The 26,960-nt window shown below is 33.2% G+C and overlaps 1 protein-coding gene and 1 non-coding gene across 6 annotated transcripts in view; both read left to right on the top strand.

The window, feature by feature from the left end:
• AKT3 (AKT serine/threonine kinase 3) overlaps positions 1-26,960 on the top strand; it is a 412,039-nt gene that overhangs the window by 118,985 nt on the left and 266,094 nt on the right. The window lies entirely within an intron of this gene.
• LOC141515669 (U6 spliceosomal RNA) lies at positions 17,693-17,800 on the top strand. The gene has a single exon (XR_012476428.1). It is a non-coding gene; the product is annotated as a U6 spliceosomal RNA (small nuclear RNA).

Genomic DNA, 26,960 nt, shown 5'->3' on the forward strand with positions numbered 1-26,960 from the left:
ATTAATTTACATAGAATTGTCATTTTCATCATGTTAACTTGGCTTTCCCAAGAGCAATTGATATTTTTCCCAGTTATTTTGCTCTGATTTTATTTGTGTGAAAAGTGTTTTATAATTAGTTTGCATAGTTCTTGAGTTTGGTCTTAGCAGGTAGATCCCAAGTATTTTGTTTCACTCCTGATCTTATTGGGAAAGCTTCTGGCTTCTTCCCATTAGAGATAAGGCTTGCTAATGGTTTTAGATAGATACTGCTTATCATTTTAGGGAAAGCTACATTTATTCTTATACTCTCTAATGCTTTCAGTAGATTGGGTGCTTTGTTTTTCTCAAAAGCTTTTTCTGCATCTACTGAAATAATCATGATTTCTGTTTGTTTTTTAACTGATATGGTTATAATTATGTTAATAGTTTTCCTAATAATGAATATGTCCTGCATTCCTGTTATTAAATCCCACCTGGTTATGATGTATTATCCTTATCCTAGTGATAAATTGCTGTGGTCTTTTTGTTAATATTTTATTTAAAATGTTTGCCCATCAATATTTATTAATGAATTTGGTCTATAATTTTCTTTCTCTATTTTGGCTCTTCCTGATTAAGATCTTACCATCATATTTGCATCTTAAGAAGAATGTGGTAGAACTTCCTTATATGTTTTTCAAAATAGGTTACATAGTATTAGAATTAATTGTTCTTTAAATGTCTGGTAGAATTCACTTGTAAATCTGTCTGGCCCTGGAGATTTTTTCCCTAGGAGTTCATTGATGACTTGTTCTACTTATTTTTTCTAAAATGGGACTGTTTAAGTATTTTATTTCTTCTGTTAATCTGGGCAATTTATAATTTTGTGATTATCAGATTTACTGTTATACAGTTGGGCAAAATAACTCCTAATTATTGCTTTAATTTCATCTTTGTTAGTGGAGAATTCACCATTTTCATTTTTTATACTGGCAATTTGGTTTTCTTTCTTTTTTAATCATAGCATCTAAAGGTTTATATATTTTATTGTTTTTTATAAAACTAGATCTTAATTTTATTTATTCAATAGTTTTCTTACTATCAATTTTGTTAGTCACTTCTTTGATTTTTAGAATTTCTAATATGTTACTAAGTGAGGATTTTTAATTTGTTCTTTTTCTACTTTTTTAGTTACATACTCAATTCATAGATCAGCTGTTTCTCCATTTTTATTCTTGCAAGCATTTAGGGATATAAAGTTTCTGCAAGAATTGCTTTGACTCACAACCCACAAATTTTGATGTGCTGTCTCATTATTGTATTCTCTTTGATGAAATTATTGATTATTTCTGTGATTTTTCTTTGCTCCTCTCATTTATATAGTGATTAATAGTATTTGTCAGGTGTTTCACAGATATTATCTCATTCTTGGGATTTGATTATTTTCTTTCTAATTAGTGTTTAATCTCTTCATAGCCCTTTTATTGCATGTCATTTTTATTGCATCATGATCTGAGAAGGATATGTATTACTTTTTACCTTTCTAGCTTTTGATTGTGTGTGTGTGTGTGTGTGTGTGTGGTTTTTTTGTTTCTGTTTTTTGACCCACACATGGTCAGTTTTTATTTAGGTACTATATACTTCTGAGAAAAAGGTATATTTCTTTCTATTCCCATTCCATTTTCTTGAGAGGAGTATCATACTTTTCTAAAATTCTGTTCATCTCCTTAATTTCTTTCTTGTTTATTTATTCATTGGATATATTTAAGTACTTTAGAGGGGGAGGTTGAGGTCCCCTAGTACTATAGTAAACTATTCAATTTCCTTTTGTAACTCATTTAACTTCTATAAGAATTTGGATGCTATACCCCTTGGTGAATTTGTTTTGTACTGATATTACTTTGGTCTATTTATGGTATCTTTTAGCAAGGTGTAGTTTCCTTTTTTATATCTATCTTTTAATTAGATCTATTTTTGCTTTTTTTTTTAACCTTAGCCGAAGCATAATCTATTCTGCTCCAGTCTTTTATTTTTATTACTTGTGCTCTCTACTTCAAATGTGTTTCTTGTAAACAACATATTGTAGAGTTCTGGTTTTTAATCCACTCTGCTTTTTTACTTTCATTTTATGGGTGAGTTCTTTCCATTCACATTCACAATATAACTTAGCTAAAATTTGAAATTTCCTGCACCTTTTTAAGAAATGTGTTTTTCTATCATAAATATTATTAAACTTAATGAATAAGCTTATAAAGATTATAGAGATCATTCCTTTGAGAGAATTCTGCCTTCAGGTAGTCAGATAATATTTTGACAAATATTTTAGTTTGTCAGAAGTAAGTGAAAGAGATTATTCATTGCCTAGTTTTCATTATTAAGTGATTTGTGTGTTGATAAATATCTATTTGTTCTTTCTTAAGGGGGGCAGTTTGAGAATGAAATGAGTGTTATAGAATGAAATTATAGAATAAATTAAATTATAGAATAAATTAAAAAATAGGAATTGGGTAGTACTTTAGATTGCTGTTTTGAAATTTGCTAAGAGTAATGATATAACTTTTCACAGGAAGATAAAATATATTTAAATCAGTTATACAAATTCCACAAACATATATTGAATATCTGTTAGGTTTATGATACTCTAATACTTTTCTATATTGTGGATAAAAAGACTATAGCATTTTCTTTGACATTCTTAATCTTAAAGGATTCTATTTATTTATTCCTTTTGAACATTTAACACTGAGTTTTTCCTCAGAATACAAGTATTTTCACTTTTATATTTTTGAGTTTTTAGATTTTCTCTAATGACCTAATTTAATCTTTAGTTTTGTATGTGATAGGGAAATACCTCTAGTTTGAAATGTAAACTACTTAGTTTCAGAAGTCAAAACCTTTCCTTTTTTTAAACCTACATTTTTAGCTTTAGTGTACAGCACTCCCTTTCATCCAGTAAAATTTACTTTCCTGTCACTAAAGCAAAGCATTCTATTTCACATGTGTGGAATTCACTGCTTTCTCATTTCTTCCACTTAAAATCTCTTTCCTTCTAAAGCAATGACCATCATAAGGTCTTTACTGATTTCCCTCAGCAACTTTTTCCTTCTCTTTTTTTACATTTTAGTTATTTTGTATGTGTTGTATATATTAAATCAGAACAACTTTTAATATGAGACTTGAAAATAAAAATGGAAAATTCTTGGATATTCACTGTCACTATTTGGGTCATAGAAATAGAATTGTTAGGGATGGGAAATCACTTTAGAGTACCTAGCGTGAGGAGGCACATTTGACCTTACAAGTATTGCTGAGAATTGGGAGGGAGGGAGAGAGAGAAATAACAAAGTAACAGAAAAGGCAGAAGATACAGAGAAACAATGAACCACAGTAAAGGAAAGGATTATGGAAAGTATTTGGGTGAATATCAGTGGAAATGTTACATGATCAGTACTAAAGATCACTTAGAGAAATGAAAGGAATATTCTGCTTTCTTCACCATGGCGTATATAAGTGATCATTAAGAAAGCCCAGAACAAAAGTGACTACTTCATAGTTGATGCTCAGAATAAGTAGAGATAACAAAAATTTATTAGCTCTTATGTACTAGGTTCTATGCTACATATAAGTAATATTGGGGGGGAGTCAAAAACAGTCTGCTTTTCAAAGAGCTTACATTCAATGAGAGAGTCAACATGTAAATGAAAGGTATACACAAGATACACATAGATTCAATATAAAATTAGCTTAGAGGGAAGGACTCTGAGAACTGGGAGGATCAAGAAAGGACTCATTGAGACAGTGGCATTTGAACTTAAGATTTGAAGAAAGCTAGGTATTCAAAGAAGTGGTGATAAAGAAGAACATTTCCAGCTTGGACAGTCATAGCATATGTATGTATTGAATAAAAAGATGGAGTGCTAAGTGGGAGAAACAGGGAGTAGATAGTATATCAGTTTTGAAGATTAGATGTAGGGAAATAAAGTGAGAAAAGGCTGGAAGGGAAAGAAGAGAGGATAGGTTGCAACCAGCTGCAGATGCCAAAAAGAGTTCTGAATGTTTGATCTTGGAGGTAATAGGGAATCATAGAACTTAATTGAGTCAGAGATGGTTATATGGGAGTGTTGGGATGGAGTGAGAGAATGTGAGCAGAAATATATTAAATAAAGTTTAGGAAATTATTTTGGCAGCTGTGTGGGGGATGGATTGGAGCCAGAAGAGATTTGAGGGAGATCAGTCAAAAAGTCTATTGCAACTTCTAGGTCATATGAATAACAAGATGGCAGATCAGACAATTTTTCTGATCCCTGTGATTTCCTCCAAAACAGAAATTATGTGCCAAAGATAAAATACCTTCACTTGTTACCATGGTCTAGGATATATCAAATCCAAAAGGTGAAAAAATAAATAAGCTTAGGAACTGATGTACCCAAATCCACTCAGTAATGCAGTTCTCCCATCCATATCTTACTACCTGTTATGCTATTGGCACCAAGCTTGTATTACCCCCCCCCCACTTTCCAATATTGTGAAGACCCTGGGTCTAAGTTGTAGAAATTTGCTGAAAGATAGACAGCCCACTGGGCCATACTCTTCAGATAGTTACAATCTAGAACATAAGTACTAAACTGTAGTGCTTGGGAAAATAGGCTCTGAATTTTCAGTGCTAGGCTACAGAATGGAGGAACACAAACCCTCAGAATGCCAGGATAGGGCACTGCATGTGTTGGTGGGCTATGCAACACTCCATCTAGCTTGAAGGAAAGAATGTAGCATTTTGTTGGGACCGTTTCTGACCACCCAAATGTCAACTGGGGCAGAGATCTCGGCTAGTAAAGTGTGAGTTGCCCAGTATGGAAGTAGACTGAGACATTTTGAGATCTAGCCCTAAAGAAAACCATAATCAGAGGGACAAAGTAAGGAAGTTAGTAAAAAGAAAACAAGGGGAGGTATGAGCAGACACTGAAAGTATCATAGATTTTGGGAAGAAAAAACTCAAAGACCTTGAATATAAACAGATAAATCAGTAACACAGAAAGAAACATGGCCTCCAGATCTAATAAATGAGTTCAGGCATATGTGAACAAATAATGTGAATGCAAAATGGAGGGAAATGATCCATCAGTTGATGAGACAGATGACCCTGTAGAGAACCTGGAATCATGACATGCTGTTCTTAAGTGACTTAAAAAGAGAAATAAATATGAGAGCATAATTTATGCATGGCAAAAATAATGAACAGATTAGAAAAACTTGAATCTTCAATGGGAAGTCTCACAAAGAGAGAAGAGATTAGTAATACACAAATACAGAAGTGAAGGACAACCTACAAGAAAAGAAGAAAAAGCAATATTAAAAGAAAATATATTCACCATGTAAGCAGAACTTATTGATATCAAAGACAGCTTGTGTAGACAACTTAAGGATCTCAAGTCCTCCAGAAGAAGGAAGGAAATAATAAAAAGAGAACTGCCTAGAAACTTTTGAGCATAGAAAATGAAATTCCAATTAAAAGAATTCATAGGGCACTTCAAAGGGGGAAAACAGTCCTAAGGCAGCAAATTCCAGTGTTTAATTTTAATAATTCAACTACAATTTATTAGGGAAAAGACCTTCAAACGAAAGGAAATTCAAATAATGCAAGACTATTTTTGCACCCACTAGAAAAAGAAGGGAATGAAGTAATGTGTTCTAAAGAGCTATGGAGTATGGGGTACAGCTCAGGGTGATCTCTCATGTAAAGCTGAGCTTCACCATGCAGGACATGAGAGGAACAGGCAGTGATAACGAAGAGTTTAAAATGTTTTAGAAAGAAAATTAGAATGGGATAGATTATTTCTGTTATTTGGGGTGTCCAGGAAGCAATTATTGAAAAGATATTAGAAGATTGGATAAAGGAATTAGGGATGAAATTGCATAGAGGAGAAAGCTTGAAAAATGTAGTTGTCTAGAGAAAGGATTGAATTAAGACCAGAGAAACCATTCTTAAACATCTAGGTGGTGTGTCCCTGAGCTGAAGTTAGGAAGACAAGTTCAAATTTGGCTTTAAAACCTTACTCAGACCTGGACAAGTAACGTAATCTCTCTTAGCTCAGTTTACTCTCTAATAAAATTGAACAGTAAATAGTACCTTTCCTCTGGAATGGAAAGAATCATTACTTAAACACCTACTCTATGCCTGCTACTGTGCACTGCCCTTTATAAATGCGGTCCCATTTGAGCCTTACAGTAATCCTTCCAGGGGACTTATCCTGGGTCACGTGACTGAGCCTGGACTTTTAACTCAGGTTTTCCTCACTTCACTTCCAGTGCTTTATTCTCTGCACCACTTATTTGCTATTTTTATGCTGTTCAGTGCTCTCTAAATGCTGACTAGGGTTATTTCTAAGATAGGTTTATATGGCTGTCTCAGGTAGATTGTTGGTAACAGCTGAGTAGTTGGTCTCCCTTCCACAAGTCTCCCCCCATTCCAGTCTATCTTACTCTCAGCTACCACAATAATTTTCCCATAGTTTAAATCCTATAATGTCACCCCTGCTATGTAGTAAACTCCATTGGCTTCTTATCACATCTAGGATCAAGTATTAAATCTCAGGCATTTAGATCCCTTCATAACCTGCCCCCCCCCTTACCTTTCCAGCCTCTTTACACTTCACACCTTTCCTCATGACTCTGGGATCCCTGTTCTAAAGAGCTATGGAGTTTGGGGTACAGCTCAGGGTGATCTCTCATGTAAAGCTGAACTTCACCGTGCAGGACATGAGAGGAACAGGCAGTGATAAAGAAGAGTTTGAAATGTTTTAGAAAGAATAAGACACTGCATCTCCAGTGCTGGCCATTTTCACTGATACCTCCTGGAATCTGGATTATCTTCCCTCCTCATAGGGTTCCCAGCTTTTTCCTAATTATTCTTAATTTGTATGTCTCCCCTCAATTGATGATTTCCAGTTTCATTGTCCATAGTTGTTTGCACATTGTCTCCTTTATTAGATCGTGATGTCCTTGAAAGGATGATCTTTTACCTTTCTTGTCAGTGCCTGTCTTATTGGATAGATCTAGTTTGTTGATAATCATTTAATTCAGTTCTATTTAATTTAGTATTAAGATCTGCAACAGCTACCTTAAATTTACATTCCATTTTTAGATTATCAATATCATCTTATTTGAGCTTCATGACAGCTCTGGGAAGTAGGTGCTATTATTGACTTCATTTGACAAGTGAGGAAACTGAGGCTCAGAGAGGAGAATAGTTGACATTTATATAGTATCAGACTTAAAGGTTAAGTGCTTTACAACTGTCTCATTTGAACCTATAGCAGCTGGGAAGCAGGTGCTATTATTCAGGGACTTTACCAGGGTCACAAATCCAAAAGTGTCTTTCTACCTCCAGATTTGATTTGCTCTATCCATTGGGTCACCCATTGCCTCAGAGGTAATAGATGGATTTTATTTTTAAAGTAGTTGGGGAACAATAAGGCACATTTAGATTAGATCCTGAAAGAGAAATAGTCACTATTAGTGGCCATATATTTTTTGTATCCTGATATGAACCATCTAAGGTCTTGGCAATGTAATACAGAGAAGACATTTATATCATCTCTATAAACAACCATTACATGATCAATCTAACTTGTTAATGTTGAATGGTTTTTTGATTGCATGAATACTATAGCATAGTATTTGGGTTCATGGTGATTTCATTGTCATGTTTCCTTTGCTCTGTGATTGTTTGGTTCTGAAAATATTTGAACAAACATTTTCCTTTTATTACTTAAAAACCCCCTTAATTTGCAAACCCTGTATAATATTTGACTTTACTTTTTTATTTTGAGGGGCAACCCAAAATGAATTTGTTAATTGGTATAGATTATATAATTATTTTAGGTTAAATTATATTAAGATGATCATGATAGTCTATGTAAGTAATCACAAGAACTTTTAAATAAGTTACTCATAATATTCATTCAAGCAAATTTTTTTGTTTTTATCTGTTATTCAGTGAAAAAATATGTTGACTATTTCATTACAAGATATTTATAATATCTTCAGTAAAGTTGAGAGTGGGATCATGATAATAATATTTGGAAAAATAAACAAGAAGTTGGATTGATATTTGGCAAGCTTAGCAGAGTCCTACCAGCCAGGCATATACTCAGTTTATATTGAGGAAGATATTAATTTCATTTAATGATTACATAGTTGAGATGTTTGGCTATACTGTTCTAGGCTCATTTATTACCTAAAATGAAGGAAAATTTTGCATCTTTTACAAAAAATTATCTGTTGAAAGATATAGAAATTATTTAAAATCAAATTGTAATATTTATCAAACTTCCTAATTAAAATTAAAAATATTAAACAGTTGATGAATTTTCAAACAAGTTCTTTCCCTATTATCTTTTTAAGAGATGAGATGGGTTCTTGGATGCATTTCTCAATCTTCTAAGCTTATGTATGAAACTAGTTGAGACATTTTATTGACTCCAAAGAACCTTTACTGTCTTAGGCTCATCTAATGACATGGGTAGTACTCTTTAATTGGCATTCAGATCATAGGCAAGCACTGGGCTCAATGTGTAGTCAAACATAGAGCTTTAGGATTTATTTTAGAGAAAGCCATTGACAAGGCAACTAACTGAGTTGTCAGGGTAGCTGAGGGCATATTGTGAAGAACTCTTGAATACTGGAGAGAATTGATTAGAAGTATTAAGAGGCACATATTAAAAAAATTTGCACCAGCCTCAAACTTTTAAAAAAGAACTTATTCTTTCTTCTTTCTGTTTAATTTGTATGGGTTATGGATGTAGTTGAAGTTTAGAGTAAATTAACTGTGTAATTTACTTAGCATAATACCAATCTGAAGAAATTTATAACAGATTTTGTGCTAAAAATTTAATAAATTTGAATACTTAAGAATAATGGAATTTTAAAATTATTACAAATTATTATTATTATAAAGATTAGTTTTCATTTTCTACAGGAAAGTTTTCCTGATCTTCGTTTAATTAAAGTCTTATTCTTCGGTTGATTCTTTCCAGTATTTGTATTGTGTATTTTTTTCTTTACTGTTAGACTGATCTACTTAAGAGGAGTATAACTATCTTTTGCCAATCTTCATATCCCCAGAGTTTTAGCACAATGACTGACACATGATGGGTTCTAAATAAATGTTTATTATATTATTTTGAGAAATAATACAGTAAAATTGCCCTGAGATCCTAGAAGCTGAGGTTAAAATAAAAATTGAGGGAATTCACCAAAACTCCCCGGAATATTCTAGCCAAACTCCAAAGCTCCCAAGTCAAAGAGAAAATACCTAAAATACCTTGTGCCAGAAACAAGCAATTCAGCTACTGTGACTCTGTAGTCAGGATTACACAGGATCTGGCAGCATCTACATTAAGGGCCTGTAGGGCTTGGAATATGATATTCTGGTAGGCTAAAGATCTTGGTTTACAACTGAGACTCAACTACCCAGCAAAACTGACCATCCTCTTTCAGGGGAAATGAAACAGGGGACTTTCAAACTTTCCTATTGAAACAACCAGAGCTGAACAGAAAGTTTTCTCTCCAAGTACAGGATTCAGAGGAACCATAAAGGGAGCAGATGAGGACTAATTATGAGGAACTTAATGATGTTGAACTGTTTGTATTCTTTCATGGGAAGAAGATACTGATAACGCATATGAACTTTCTCATTCATAAGAGCAGTTAGAAGCCAATGGGTGATAAAGGAAAGTACTTGGAAAAAAGGTAAAAGGAGAGGAGTAAAGGGCCAAGCAATTTCACATGAGTCAAGAAAAAGCTTTGACAATGGAATGGAATGGGGGAAGACAAGGGAGATTGAGTGGGCCATCATTCTCATCAGAAATGGCTCAGAGAGGAAATAACATACACACTTAATAGGATATAGGAATCTATCTTACCCTAGAGAAAAATGAGAGGGAATGGGAGGAGGGAACGGAGAGTAGGTGATAGAAGAGAGGGAAGATCGTGAAAGAGAGTACTCAGATACAATACACTTTTGAACAGGGACAGAATGAAAGGAGAGAGAGAGAATGGAATAGATGAGATGGGAGCAATAGAGTAGAGGGAAATACTGATAGTGATAGCAACTGTGGGAACAATACTGAAGCAACTTCTCTTGTGGCTATGACGGGGAAGCCATTGGAATCTGAACACAGACTGAAGTATACTTTTTTTTCTATCTATTCTTGAGGCTTCTCATCTTTTGTGGGGGGGGGTTATTATTACTCTCACAACAAGATTATTGTAATAATATAAAAAAAAACCCAAGCAAAGACACCAAAAAAAAAAAAGATTCAAATGGGCTCTAATACAGGTGAGATATCATTGTTTATCTCATGATATGGCAAAAATATAACTAATTTTATTTGCATGTTTCAGCAAAATTGATACTTCCTATTGATACCCAAATCTCTTATGAAGTTTATTTCTTGAAAATAGTTCATCATTTGTTAACAGAAAAGAGAGATGTGCTGTTTAGTGTTAAGAGTTTGGTATTAAAATTGGCCATTATATTTGAGGGGAAATTTTATTGTCTCTTAGTGTTGATTTTATTTCATTATTGTAACTTGTTTTTTTGGCTTTTGCTTTGTTCATTTTTATTATTTGGTATATATCTTATGTTTTACTGAATTCTGTGTGTGTATTTTCTTTAATACTGCATAATATATATATATATATATATATAATCACAGTTTGTGCTTCCATTCCTATATTATTGCATACATATTTTGTTTTAAATATTACTTCTTTTTTTAAGGTTTTTTCAAGGCAAATGAGGTTAAGTTAAATATTACTTCTATGGATTTTTTTGTGAATGTGAGTAACCTTCTTGGAGCTTATTCCTGATAGTAGAATCTCTAGGTCAAGGGGTAAGAACAATTTAGTAAAATTTCTAATACAATTCCAAATAATTTTCCAGAGTAACAGAACCAGATCATTTACTGCCATGAGGAGGGGAGAGGGAAGGGAGGATTGGTTAAAAAATATGGAACTCATTAACTTGCAAAATTTAAAAAACCGAGATCATGTACATATACATATATCTATCTAATTTATCTCTATCTTTATCTTTGTCTCTATCCTTGGTTTGATGCAGTTCTCATCCCCATATAGAAATGCATGTAGTCTGTGTGAGAGAATATTGTGACTTGTGTGCTCTTGGACCACCAAATCTGAAAGTACCAACATCATATGGATAGACTTCTTTATGCCCTTCAATGTCTAGGCACTCACATCTACATAGCCAAAAGCTACCATGAAATTGAGTCAAGGGAAATATAACTTGGCCCTTTTGTTATTCTCTTGGGCTAATCAAATCTTGAATTTGGGGGGGGGAATTTTAAGGAAAAATCTAGTCTGTAGAGCTACTGGTAGATATTGAAAATATTGGTCTTCTCCCAGAGAATTTATCTTCCCTTTATTGTTTTCCCATCAATTTGATTAGGGTACATATATTACATCTTTCCTGAACCCTCTTATTCTGAAATATAATCCCACAAACTACATTGCTCCACCTTTAGAGGTGGTTATGGAATTTAGGCCATAATATTTCATGCTTGCTCCTCCTGTCACCTCTATTTCATTAAATTCAACTTTCATCTATATTCCCATGTACTTTTCTAAGAAATTTGGTAATAATTTTTCTTGTTTTTAAATATGACAGTTGTCTTTCTCATGCTTTTTAAGAAATTATTTCTAAAAATATTGTAACTTACTTTATTGTTTATTTTTTCTTGTGAATTTATTTGTTTACCTGTTTTGTGTTTCATTTGTGTGAGTTGGCAAGTCAAATTTTTTCCCCCCAAAATGCTTCAGACAGTTTTCTTAGGTAGTGCATATCTTTTATGATTAGGCTCATGTTTTCAAGTTATTTCATTTGTTATTCATCTTAAGTGACTTTGCTTTCAATAATATTATTCCCTTCTAAGATTTGTAGTGCACATAGCGTGTCTTGTGTGGTTCAAATTTCTTTTATATATTAAGACTTTTCTTCTAATGACCTCTGGAAGCAATCATTGGATTCCTTTGCCTGTATTTTAGGTAATAAAAAAGTTCTAGGCAACTTTGTCTTATGTGATTTCTTCCATTGTAGCTTTTGGTGTTTTTTTAATTTATCATGGTCTTCTTGAAGTTCTGTGATGGTCAATATGTAGATGTCCCTACACATTTTTCCCCCAAAATCCATAGATTCTGCTTGAATAAAATTTTTCTGCTAATTTTACTCTTATTGCTTTTTGGTTCTCTTCTTACAGATTGTTCTTCACTATATTTAAATTCCCCCTTTATAGTTTTCTCCTTTGCTTTTTTGGAAAGACTTGCCATTGTTGAATCAAAATTTTCTATCCTGCTAATATTTTCTGCTAGTCTAGGAAGAAATTCTGACATTTATTCCCTTGCAACTTAGTCTTTTATGATTAGCATTTCACTTTTGAGCTACATAAGAACTTTTAGTTTTGGTTCTGTGCTCTCTTGGAAATTTACAGGATTGTATTTCATCGGATTTTGGTTAAATTTTTTTTTTGTCTTGTTAACATTTACTTGGTGAGGTTTATAATTCTTAACTTTGCTTCGAATTTTTGTATATTTTCTTAATTTATCCAGTAGTTTTTATTGGAATTTTCTTCATTTTGAAGTCTGATGATTTTAGCTTTTTTCCCCTTAGGGTAGCCTCTACCAGATGTAGGGGCATTATGGAGAAGTCAAAAGAGTGCAGAAACTTTGAACTGAATTCTCTCCTTTAGTGGAGGTTTGGAATTCATGGCTTCACCCTTTTGAGGGACAAAGGAGACTGAGATCTTATAGGATGATGATGTTATCCCAAGAATGAACTTCCTGGGACTTGATGGAGAGAGTCCAGAGTAATGCAGCTAGATGCAAAACGAGGAGTCCTAGTCATCTTGTTTTAAAAATTGTACTTTCTGCCTTTAATTAGCCAATAATGTCTGTTTACCTACTGTTGATTTTTTTTTGTGAGACAGAGCATTAATCTAACTTTATACCCCTCATTTTGCTTGCTATTGAGGGTAAGTGGTAGTATTTTGACATTCCCTGTTCTTGAGAAACTTAGAATATAGCTGAATGAAGCACAGCAACTGATAGTTGGCATGCAAGAAATGATTACTTTAGGATTAAGATTACTTTTTTTTTCTCCCCAATCTTCAAAATGGTTCTCTTCTTGCCTTGTTTTATTGCTCATTTTGAGTCTCTTCTGTGAGATCATTAGTTTTATCCCACCCCTAAAGCTTGGTTGTCCCTTAACACTTTGTCCCTGGCCCTCTTCTTTTTCTGCATTAATATAAACTAAGAAAGATAATGATATTTGTATAGCACTATAATGTTTATAAAGTACTTTATATACTTTACCTTTTTTGATCTTCATAGCAACCTTACTAGGTGATGTTATTATTACTATTTTACTATGATAAAATTAACCTAAGAAGTTAAATGATTTGCCCAGAATCATACAGTGTGGGGCAGAATTTGAATCTAGGTCTTCCTGATTCCAAGTCCAGAGCTCTATTTGTCACCTAAATTGCAAATAAATACATAAACAGAAAAAACATTAGAATCTGGCAGGAATCCATACAGTTTATAGATAATGATATTCCATTAATGGTATTCCATTTTTAATAGTATTCATTTTTAATTAGCATAGGCATTGACTATCTGAAAGCTTGTTTTATTCTGATTCCTTATGAGTCCCTTAAAATTCCTTAAATCTCACAGTAGATAGAGTACTGGCCCTGGAGTCACGAGGACATGAGTTCAACTGTTACTTTAGTCATTTCATAATTACCTAGCTGTGTGACCTTGGACAAGTCACTTAGCCCCATTGCCTTGCCACCCCCCCAAGTCCTTAAATCTGTTCTATATTTTTTTTAATCTGGTTATCTATTAAAGTACTTTTCTGCTGCTTTTACTATTTCTTTTGGCATTTCTTCTTCATTACTTTCTAGTAGTAGCTACATCTTATGAACAGCCTTTAACTCTATCTTCCCCTAACCCCTTCCAATCTTTGATGACCCAGTTTTTCTATCCATAAAACCTTGATTCCTGCTTTTGACAGATGACTACCCACCTACCTACCTACACTCTCCAATTCAATCCTTCAGTCTAATCTTGTATTTTCTATTTTTCTTGCCCTATATAATAATAAATACTAATTTTATAGATCACTTTTCCAGTTCACAAATTGCTTTGCATATCCCTTCTCATAGTCTGACAGGTGTTCTGAACTATAAATAATCAAGACTAATCTTTTCCTCCAAAATTTTCTGCTGTACATAGTAAGTATCTATTATTTCTCCTGTAATAATACTAAAATAATCAGATTGTCTTTTTAATTGACCACATATACAGTTAATTGGTTTTTTTCTATAACTGCCAAAGCCATGATTCTTTGACTTGAAATTTAGTTCAGAAATTTAGATATCCTGCAAGAAGTTAGGTTTTGAAATTCAATTCTCTTATTAATTACTATTTTATTCTTATGTTAAGGAAAAATATTACCCCTGAGAGATAGCTGGTTTGTTATCCAAAAGTTTGTTCTTCTACTTCTAAACTTGTAAATGGACTCAAACAATGAACATTTCTTTTTCACAGGTGTGAAAGAGGGAGTTGTAAAGAACTCCCCCACCCCCATTTAGGGTCTTATTTAGCTTAACTGAGGAACTGAGATCCTATTTATTAGTAAATTCACACTTTACTATTATATATTATTATACTATTACATGCTATACTATTATACTATTACTATGATACTATTATAGTATCAACTCTGTATTACATGAAAATAAAGACCCTTAGCATTATTGGACATATACTTTATAATTCAGTGAGGACCCCAGAACAAGCATTATCATCTTTATTTTATAGTGGAGGAAACTGAAGTCCGAGGATATTAATTGATTTTAGGTAGGAGGATCATTGACCAAACTAGAACTTTAATCTAGTACTTTTACCTCTAAAATAACTAAAAATGCAGATTTCATTGTTTTTCATATCCTGTTCTTTTAATATTTTTGGCTTCACATTTAATCTATTATTACTTTTTATTTTTTCTATAATACTTTTAGACTTTTCCTCCCCCTAAAACTATTGTAGCCACTGCTTGAGTTCCATTATAGCCTGTGACAAATCACAATTCAGATCCAGGAATGCTGGTGTGGAAGAAAATAGAGGTTGATTAAAAGAAGTTACAACACAAAAGAAAGTGATAGGTAAAGAGAGAGACACAGAAATAAAAGAAAAGTCAAGCAGAGTTGACTGGGCCAGAGAGCAAGAGGCAACTTGACCCTGAGAGGAGGTCCAATTCAGATTTTATGATCTTGCCACTTATCCAGAGGGCAAAAAGTAAATTCTTTTTTTAAAAAGAATTAACATCCATTGAACAAGATTTAACAGCTTTTAAGATTACAGATTTTGTTTGTTTCTGCTACATTCATAATTCATAATTCTCTACATCTAGTCAATTGACATCTCAAGAGCAGAAATCCTCCACCATTTAACAAGATTTAACAGATAGATTTTGTTTCTGCTACATTCATAATTCTCTACATCTTTTCCCTGCATCACTATGGCATTAATTTTAATATATAGAATATATATTCTAACATCAGACTTAATTTTCAGAATGTCAGCATTTCTGTATTTGGGTTTTTTTGTGTGTGTGTGTGTGTGTTTTTGATTTTTGCAAGGCAATGGGGTTAAATGGCTTGCCCAAGGCCACACAGCTAGGTAATTATTATTAAGTGTCTGAGGTCGCATTTGAACTCAGGTACTCCTGACTTTAGGGCCAGTGCTCTATCCACTGCACCAACCTAGCTGCCCCTTGTTTTGTTTTTTTGACAAAAGGTAGAAATTTTAAGTGGTTAATAGAAATAACTACTTATTAAGTTGTTCTTCCATTTTCCTTCTGGTCCTGTCTCCTCACTTTGTGGTTTTCAGAATTATAACTTTTCTCCTGTTGTCTCATCATGTAACTTTCTTTAGCTCCTAGAACTGCCTTAACTTAGAATAATCTACTATTAGCCTGCTTCCACTGGTATATTCTTTCACAAGGTTTGTGCTTCTTTATCCATTCTTTGTCAGGGAACCAAGGCTATCCTGCCTTCATTCTCCTCCTAGTCCCATTGCTGGTTTTCTGGACTTCAAAACAATACCCTGGTGCAATAACCTCTCCTTTTTCCCCCCTCCCCAAACTTAAGTTCCCTTTTTTGTGAGCTTTCTTCCCTCCACCCCATTATAATGTAGACTTCCTGAGATCTGAGACTGTTTTTCTTTTTACTTGTATTTGCATTCCCAATACTTAGTAAAGTTTCTAGTACATACTGTGTTTAATGGTTCCTACCTCTCTTCCTCCTTCCCTTTAGCCCTCCGTTTATCTCTCCTTCTAGCCTACCCTTCTCTCCCCCACCTCACCCCCCGGTCTCCAGGGCTAGGTATGGCCACTTATAGAAAATTTTTAAAAGTTAAAAAAAAATCTTGAAAACCAGTAGATACATTTAGGAAAACAAGCTTATAATTTTACTCTGTACCATATGGTTACGAAGAGATTTTTAAAAAGAAATTTGCTTAAGAATTATACATTAGGGTTTTTTGGGGTTTTTTTTTTTTTTTAGGTTTTTGCAAGGCAAACAGGGTTAAGTAGCTTGCCCAAGTCCACACAGCTAGGTAATTATTAAGTGTCTGAGGCCATATTTGAACTCAGGTACTCCTGACTCCAGGGCCTGGTGCTCTATCCACTGCACCACCTAGCTGCCCAGTATAAATCAATTTTTAATAGAATACTTTTAATAGTGTAGATTAGTGTAATAGAATGTGAAGCTCAGAATGAAAAGAGCTGAATTCAAATCCTGTCTTGTAATAATAGGCAATCACAACCCTTCAGAGGTTCAGGTTCAGGTAGATAGATGGCATAAGTCTTGGAGTCAAAAAGAATTGAATTCAAAATCCAGCCTCTGATCCCCACCAATTGTGTGACTCCAGGAAAATCACTTAACATCTGTCTACCTGTTTTTCCTCCTCTGTAAAGTAGAGTGGTAAATACCACTTACTTCCTAGGGTTTGTTATGAGGATCAAATGAGATAGTAATTGTAAAATACTTAGAACAGTGCCTGATACATAGTAGAATCTATATAAATGTTAATTCTAATTAAAATGAGATATTTCTAAAGCAATATGCAAACCTTAGAGATCTGTCTACATGCTAGATATTATTTGAAAATGGGGATAATAATAATACGTTCAATATTTTCTTCAGAGGATTCTTATAAGAATGTTCTGAAAATCTTGAAGTACTAATAAATTTATTAAGTCAACTACTACTAATAGGTGTTTCTTTTTAGTTTATTATCTTTTCTTTGTTAACTATTCCAAATAATTTTTCATGGTTGTCTATTTGAGTTTATAGTCTGCTTTTTAAAAACTTTTAAAATTTGACTTAAGGCTCAGACTTTGATTTATTTTTGTATTTACATTGTATATTTATATTTAAGTTCTGTACTTTATTGATCTGAAGGAGTTTAAAAATCCTTTACCTTTGGATTTTGATATTATTGTTTTATATGAGCAGCATTTTAATTATTTATCATTTTTATTGATTTTGGAGGGGGGATAATCACTGGTTCAGCCTTAGGGGTGGTTCTGAATTTAGTTTCAGTAGCTTTTTTTTGTAAGTAAAATTTTATTTTTTCCAATTACATGGTGCTTACTTTTGGCAACACATATACTAAAACTGGAATGATACAGAGAACATTAGCATGGCCCCTGTGCAAAGATGACATGCAAATTCGTGAAATGTTCCAATTACATGTAAAGATAATTGTCACCATTCACTTTTTATAAGATGTTGAGTTTCAATTTTTTATTTCTCCTTCTCTAGCTCCTATGTTACATCCCCATGACAGCATGAAATTTGATTTAGGATATACATGTACAATTATGTAAGCATACTTATACATTAATCAGGTTGTGAAAGAAGAAAAAGAACAAAAGGGAAAAGAAACAAAAAAATGAAAATAGCTTTGATCTCCATTCAGACTCCGTAGTTCTTTCTGTGAATGTGAATAGTATTTTCCATTATGAGTCTTTTAGAACAATCTTTGATCATTGTTTTGCTGAAAAGAGCCAAATCTATCATAGTTGATCATCATCCCACAATGTCGCTGATACTTTGTATAGTATTATCCTGGTTCTGCTCACTTCTCTTTTCATCAGTTTATGTAAATTCAGGTTTGTTTGTTTTTTTTATCTGCCTGTTTATCATGTTTTGAACAACAGTAGTATCCCTTTATATTCATATATCATGAACTTGTTCAGGCATTCCTCAATTAATGGGTATTCCTTTTTTTTTTTTTTGCAAGGTAATGGAGTTGATTGACTTGCCCAAACACTCAGCTTAGGTAATTATTAAGTGTCTGAGGTTGGATTTGAACTTGGGTCCTCCTGACTCCAGGACCTGTGCCCTATCCACTGTGCCACCTAGCAACCCTGATGAGTATCCCCTTGATTTCCAATTCTTTGCCACAATAAAAAGGACTGCTATAAATATATATTTTTTATAATTAGATCCTTTTCCTTTTTTTTAATGATCTTTTTGAGATACAGACCCAGTAGTATTGCTGAATCAAAGGGTAAGCCCAGTTTAATATTCCTTTGAGCATAGTTCCAAATTGCTCTCCAGAATAGTTGGATGAATTTACAACTCCACTACAGTGTATTAGTATCCCAGTTTTCCTACATCATGTTCAACATTTAACATTTTCCTTTTCTCACAATTTGATAATCTGATATTTAAGACAGTACCTTAAATTTATTTTAATTTGTATTTGCTTAATTAATAGTCATTTAAAACATTTTCCCATAGGATTATAGATAACTTTGATTTCTTCATCTGAAAATTGTCTGTTCATAGGCTTTTATCAATTGGAGAATGACTTATATTCTTATAAATTTGACTCAGTTCAGGGGGCAGCTAGATGGTGCAGTGGATAAAGCACTAGCTAGCCCTGTAGTCAAAAGAACCTGAGTTCAAATGTGGGTTGAGACACTTAATAATTGCCTAGGTTTGTGACCTTGGGCAAGTCACTTAACCCCACTGCCTTAAATTTAAAAAAACTGACTCAGTTCTCTCTTTTAGAAGTGAGGCTTTTATCAGAAATGCTGACTATAAAATTGTTTCTTAGCTTTCTGCTTTCTTTCTGATCTTGGTTGCATTGGTTTACTTTATGAAAACCTTTTAAATTTAGTGTAAATAAAATCCATTTTTATTTCATAATGTTCTCTAACTCTTGTCTAATCATAAATTCTTCCATTCATAGATCTGACAAGTAAGCTATTCATTGTTCTCCTAATTGGTTTATGGTAACACCCTTTATGTCTAATTCATATACCCATTATTGATCTTGTCTTTAAATATGATGTGAAGGGGCAGCTAGATGGTGCAGTAGATAGAGAACAGATCCTCTAGTCAGAAGAACCTGAGTTCAAATTTGACCTCAGACATTTAATAATTACCTATCAGTGTGACTTTGGGCAAGTCACTTAACCCCATTGCCTTACCCCCCCAAAAAATAAAATAAATATGGTGAGATGTTTCTCTATGCTTCTATTTCTGCCATATTATTGTCCAATTTTCTTAGTACTTTTTGTCAAATAGTGAGTTCTTAACCTATTAGTTGAAGTCTTTGGATTTATCAAATGGAAGATTCCTGTAGTCCTTTACTACTGTGTCTTGTGTTCAGAGGCATCATCAGATTTGGCTCAAATAAGGATTAACATACACACACTCAGTTAAGAAATATATCTTACCTTTCAAGTATTTATAGGGGAAAAGTAAGGGGTGGAAAAGAGGAACTGACAGAAGGAAGGGATAGAAGAAGGGGCAAAGGAAAAAGGGGAAAGAAGGGGTAGGGGGGGATTGGATATAAAGGGGCAAACACACCGAAGGAGGTGATGTTCTGGGGGGATATGGATAAGGTTAAAAAAGGGGGAAATACAAACAGGGAAGATAGCATGGAGGTCAATAAAGAGTTAGTAATTTTAACTTTGAATGTGAATGGGATGAAGTCTCCCATAAAATATGAGCGAAATAGCAGAGTGGATTAAAAACCAGAATCCTACAATATTCTGCTTACAAGAAACGCATTTGAACCAGAGAGATATATATAAAGATAAAATATTAGAGCAGAATGTATTTTGCTTCAACTAAAGTGAAAAAGACAGGGGTACCAATTCTTATCTCAGACAAAGCAGCTGCAAAAATACATCTTCTCTTTAAAAAAAAAGATAAGGAAGGAAACTATATTCTCCTAAAATGTACCATAGATAATGAAGCAATTTCAATACTAAATAAGTATACACCAAGTGATATATAGCATCGAAATTCTTAGAGGAGAAGCTTAATGAGTTAAAGGGAGACAAAGATAGCAAAACTCTCTTGGTGGGAGACCTCAAACTCTAACTCTCTCTCTCTCTCTCTCTCTCTCTCTCTCTCTCTCTCTCTCTCTCTCTCTCTCTCTCTCTCTCTCTCAGAATTAGATAAATCTAACCATAAAATAAAATAAACAAGGAAGTTAAAGAGGCAAATAGAATGTTAGAAAACCCAGACATGATAGAACTTTGGAGAAAATTGAATGGTGATCAAAAGGAATATACTTTTTTTCCCTGAAGTACATGGCACCTACACAAAATTGACCATATATACTAAGGCATTAAAACATCATAATCAAATGCAGAAATTCAGAAATAGTGAATATTTTCTTCTCAGACCATAATTCAGTAAAAATCTCATGCAATAATGGGCCATGGGGAGATAGACCTAAAACTAATTGGAACCTAAAGAACCTCATTTTAAAGAATGGAACCCAAATAACCTCATTTTAAAGAATGAGCGAATCAAACAACAAATTATAGAGAATTAATGATTTCAACCTAAACAATGACAATAATGAGACAACATACTAAAACTTATGGGATACAGCCAAGATATTAGGGAATATATTATCTCTTTAAATGCTTGCCATGAATAAAATAGAGAAAGAAGAAATCAATGAACTAAAGCATTCAACTAACAAATTAGAGGGGGGGGAAATCAAATTTAAACACCCCCCCATTAAATACCAAATTAGAAATAATAAAAATTAAAGGAGAAATTAATAAAATTAAAAGCAAGAAAATTATTGAACTAATAATAAAACCAAGAGTTTGTTTTATGAAAAAAACAATGAAATAGATATACCTTTGGTTAATTTGATTAAAAAAAAAGAAAGAAGAAAACCAAATTAGTAGTATCATAAATGAAAAAGGTGAACTCACCACCAGTGGAGGAGGAAATTAAAGTAATAATTCAAAACTATTTTGCCTAACTATGCCAATAAATTTGATAATCTAAGTGAAATGAATTATTTACAGATATATAAGTTACTGAGATTATATGAAGAGGAAATTAAATACCTAAATAACCCTATCTCAGAAAAATGAAATTCAACAAGTCATCATTGAACTCCCTAAGAAAAAATTTCTAGGCCAGATGGGTTCACAAGTTATTTTTATCAAACATTTACAGAACAAATGGTTCCAATTCCATATAAACTCTTTGGGAAAATTGGTGAAGACAGGACTTTTCCTAACTCCTTCTATGACATCAATATGATGTTGATACCTAAACCAGGAAGAGTCAAAATAGAAAGAAAATTGTAGACCAATTCCCCTAATGGAATATGGATGAAAAATCTTAAATAGAATCTTAGCAAAGCTATTACAGCAAATTATTCCTAGGATAATACACTATGACCAAGCAGGATTTATCCCAGGAATGCAGGGTTGGTTCAATATTAGGAAAACTGTCAGTATAATTGACTGTATCAATAACAAACCTAACAGAAATCATGACTATCTTACCATATGCTGGAAAAATCTGACAAGATACAGCACCCATTCCTACTGAAAACACTAGAGAGCATAGGAGTAAATGAATTATTCCTTAGAATGATAAACAGTGTATCTGAAACCATTACCAGGCATTATATGCAATGGGGATAAGCTAAAGGCAACCCCAATAAGATCAGAGGGTGAAACAAGGATGCTTATTATCACCAATGCTATTCAATATTGTATTAGAAATGTTAGCTTTAGCAATAAGAAAAGAAAATGAAATTGAAGGAATTAGAATTGGGAAGGAAAAAACAAAACTCTCACTCTGCAGATGACATGATGGTATATCTAGAGAACCCTAAAAAAATCATCTAAAAAAAACATTAGAAATAATTAACAACTTTAGCAAAACTCACATTAAAAACTCAGCAATTCTATATATTACTGGCAAGATATAGCAGCAAGAGGTAGAAAGTGAAATCTCATTTAAAATAACTCCAGACAATATAAAATACTTGTGATTCCAACTGCCAAGGCAGACTCAGAAACTCTATGAAAACAACTATGAAACATTTTCCACATAAATAATATCAGATTTAAGTAACTGAACAAATATCAACTGCTCATGGATAGGACAAGTTAATATAATAAAAATGATAATTCCTAACTAAATTAAACTACTTATTTAGTGCTTTAAACTTCCAAAAAATTACTTTAATGAGCTAGAAAAAAATGTAATTAAATTCATATGGAGAAACAAAAAGTCAAGAATATCAAGGGATTTAATGAAAAAAAGTGCAAAAGAAGGTGGCTTAGCCTTACCAGATCTAAAATTATGAAGTATCAGTCACCAAAACTGTGGTATATGCTAAGAAATGAGTGTGATCAGTGTAACAGATAAGGAACAAAAGAGAAAGCAGGAAATGATTATAGTAACTTGCTGTTTGTTAAACCCAAGGAGCCCAGCTTCTGGGATAAGAACACTCTCTCCTCGATAAAAACTGTTGGGAAAATTGGAAGTTAGTATGGCAGAAACTTAGATCAGACCAACATCTCACACCCTATAACAAGGTAAGCTCAAAAATGGGTACAAGATTTAGACATAAAAGACAATATTATAAGCAAACTAGGGGAACAAGGAATAGTTTGCCCATCAGATCTATGGAAAGGGAAACAGTTTATGACCAAGGATGGAGAACATCATTAAAAACAAACTATATAATTAAATTTAAATTAAATTAAAAACTTGCACAGACAAAATCACTGTAACCAATATCAAAAGGAATGTAGTAAATTGGGAAACAATTTTTACAACTTGTGTTTCTAACAAAGGACTCATTTCTAAAATTTATAGAGAACTGAGTCAAATTTATTTAAAAAAAACTAGCCATTCCCCAGTTGACATGGTCAAAGGATATGGACACAATTTATGGATAAGAAAATCAAAGCAATCCATAGTCATGAAAAATTGCTCTAAATCATTACTGATTAGAGAAATGCAAATGAAAGCTTCTCTGAGGTACTACCTCACACCTCTCAGATTGACCAATCTGACCAGAAAGGACAGTGATCAATGTTGGAAAGGATGTGGGATACCTGGGTCACTAATGCATTATTGGTGGGTCTGTGAACTGATCCAGCCTTTCTGGAGAACAATTTGGAATTATGCCCAAAGTGCAATAAAAATGTGCATACCTTTGATCCAGCAATACCACTACTGGATCTGTACTGTGAAGAAATCATGAAAAAAGGTAAAAAACATCACTTGTAAAAAAATATTTACAGCAACTTTGTGGTGGCAAAGTACTGGAAATTGAGTGAATGTCCATCAATTAGGAAATTGCTGAACAAATTGTGTTATGTGTTTTTTTGCAAGGCAAATGGGGTTAAGTGGCTTGCCCAAGGCCACACAGCTAGGTAATTGTCTGAGACCAGATTTGAACCCAGGTACTCTTGACTCCAGGACTCCACTACTCCACTTAGCCGCCCCACAAATTGTGTTATGTGGATGTTATGGAACATTATTGTTCTATTAGAAACCAGAAGGGATGGGAATTCAGAGAAACCTGGAAGGATTTACATGAACTGATACTGAGCAAGATGAGTAGAACCAGAAGAACATTATATACCCTAGAGTATCTGTAATGGAGAATGCCATCTGTATAGCATAGAATTATGGAGTTTAAATAAAGACCAAAGATTATTACCTTCAGTTTTAAAAAAGAAGTTGTCTTATGTACTACATAATTTTGCTATCTCCAATATTTTATATTTTCCTCAAGGATATGCTTTTTTTTTCTCAACACATTCAATTTTGATAAATTCATTGCATGGAAACAATGTAAAAATTTAGCAGATTGCCTTCTGTGAGGAGGGTAAGGAAGGGGGAATCTAAAATTCAAAACCTTACCAAAAAAATGACAGGTAGAAACTGTCATTGTTGTATAATTAGAAAACAAATAAAATATTTATATAATAAAAAAAGATGGACAACATCCTCTGGTGGGTCCAACAGTTTGAAAAAGAACATTTATCGTGAATGTTACAGTATCTGAAAACCTTTCAGGTTTCTTTGACACTGCCAACTATTATGAGCATTTTTGTTGATTTTTTTTGTTGTTGTTGGAAGCAGGAATTCATAAATATCTGAAGGCCTAGGTAAGGAACTACAAAGAGCAGTATAGATGACTACCTGCTTTACAAAAGTCTTAAAGAATTAAGTTAAGTGCTTAGATAAAGAAACTTTATCACTTCTCTCCAAAAATTTTAGAGTAATTCATGAGGGAGGCAGCATAATTCAGTGTTAAAAGTCTGAATATGGGTTCAGACCCTACCTCTTTAATGTATTAATATAACATTAGGCAAGTTGATTCTCATTTCTGGGCCTCAGTTTTCTAATCTGTTAAAAGAGGAAATTGAGCTAGATTACCACTGAAGACCTTTTTTTTAGTACATCCATGATCTCAGTAAAGTCTTAACTATTTATGAATTAGCATCCAGTACTATCTGAACAGGTAGAAGAAAACAAAAGTGTACGAAAACTGCTAATTATAGTAATTGCAGCTGGTTTCAAAGTACTTCTAACAGTTTGTGCATAATGCTTACTTGAAAGCGTCAAATGGGTGCTAGTTGTGAAATAGAACACCTGTTTGTTGTTGAGCATGTGTTTATGCAGATGATTGTTGTTGTCAAAGCACCTTGATGCAGACTAGTCCTGTTTACATTTACATTCTCCCTGAAGGATTAACAGTGTTCTCTCAATAAATTTGCAGTCTATTCTCCTCTCTCAGGCTGCTGTTGAGAGGGTGGTGTGAAAGAGGCAACAAGTGCTTGCTAATCACTTGAATATACATAATTAGCAACAGTCTGGTGCACTGGATTCTTTGTATAGCCATAACAATACTGATTGGCAGCAAAAGATAACAATGATTGTGTCTAGATGCAGTTATTGAAGGTATTTTGTATTTGTTCATATTTCTTGGATGATATATGTTCGAGTTTATATTGTCATTATGCTGAAACCCCTTTCTTATACACTATGATATATTAATTTGAGCAGTGTACACTAGTAAAAAATTAAATAGTAGTTTATAGATTTTAATATTGGCCCAAAATTCTGAAATTCTTATTGAAAAAAATTACTTATTAGATCCCACATACTAGAATTAAAAGTAAATCACCAGTTAAATATCAGTTCTAACATTTTAGGAAACCTAATTTAATAGTTTGAATGTATGTGTTAAACTAAATACATGTATCTGTAAGGTAGGCCTCAGAATAAATTACATATCTTTGCTTCTTAGTTTATTTGACATTTGAAAATGCTTTTTACTATATGACTTTGACTAGTTTTTTCAGGCTTATAATATACTTATAGGGGACCTCTAGTTCCCGAACTGTGCTACTTAATTGTCCCAATGGGACTTTCATCTCCTGTTTGAGAACTTTTGTAGTCTGCTTTCTTAAACCCTTCTTTTTCCCTCTGTGTCTTTGAACCCTTAATTAACTTCACGGATCAGTACAAGGGTCATGTTTTGCATGAAACCTTTTTCTGATTCCCTGAGTTGTTGAGTCTACCTAAATTACCTGTATTTCTTTTGTCTGTATTATGTAATTAGTTAACTTAAACATTTATTAAGTGTTAACTGTGTGAACCTACCATGTACAATGCTCTGTTAAGAAATGGGGATAGAATGAATAGCAAAAAGATTTTCTCTGTTCTTAAAGAACCAAAGTCTGTTTAAGTTACATGATGGTAGGACTGTTTTGCATTCCAGCTCCAGTCACAAAGTCTGGTTATAAATGATTTTCTAGCTGAATTGAATTGTTCTAGGTCTTGTACAAGATTAAAATGTTTTCAGCTTGAAATACATTTTAGATGATTAAAAGCTAAAAAGTTTACAGCAGCAGGTCTTCTATAAATTCTTTAGTGATGTTTCTTGAGGTGCTGTTGTGAAAGTAGTTATGTACTCTCTCCTTTAAGCCTAATTTCCCTCACCCCTTATTCTCCTCCTGTTCTTAGAGATATTAATTCACATTTACTCCACATTCCTTGTCTTGAAGGCCTATTTAACACATTAAGACAATCTCTGTCATACATGCACATGGACACACACATACACACCCCTAAAAAGTTCACAAATTAAGTCTCCGAACTGTGCATATTTCTAATGCTTTTTGATAGCCAGATATATAAAAAATGATCAGTCTTAAAAATTCCTGTTTTCCCCCCCAGTACAGGTAGATCTTTACATACATTACCTTTCACCTGGGATCTAATAAGTAAATAGTAGTTGAACAAGAAATGAAAGGAGAGCAGTTTAGCTTAACTAAAGAATAGCTGGGTAATTGCTTTCCTTTTGGGAGACCTAACACAAATATCACAAACCAAGAATCAGATTCTCTGACTTGACAAAAGATTATCTTTTAGCAAAGCCTTATTTAAAGTGCTCCTTGTTTTCCTGTAATTTGGGGTGTCTAGGAAAACACTGCATATTTACTATATCTGGTCCTGCTGTGGGTAGTCTATCAAGAATATTTCTTGAGTCTTGATATTTTTTTAAGGTCTTCTGTCTCTAAAGGGTTTCATGATATACAG

Source organism: Macrotis lagotis, chromosome 2, assembly GCF_037893015.1.
Source record: "Macrotis lagotis isolate mMagLag1 chromosome 2, bilby.v1.9.chrom.fasta, whole genome shotgun sequence".
In the NCBI taxonomy this organism is placed as follows: Eukaryota; Metazoa; Chordata; class Mammalia; order Peramelemorphia; family Peramelidae; genus Macrotis; species Macrotis lagotis.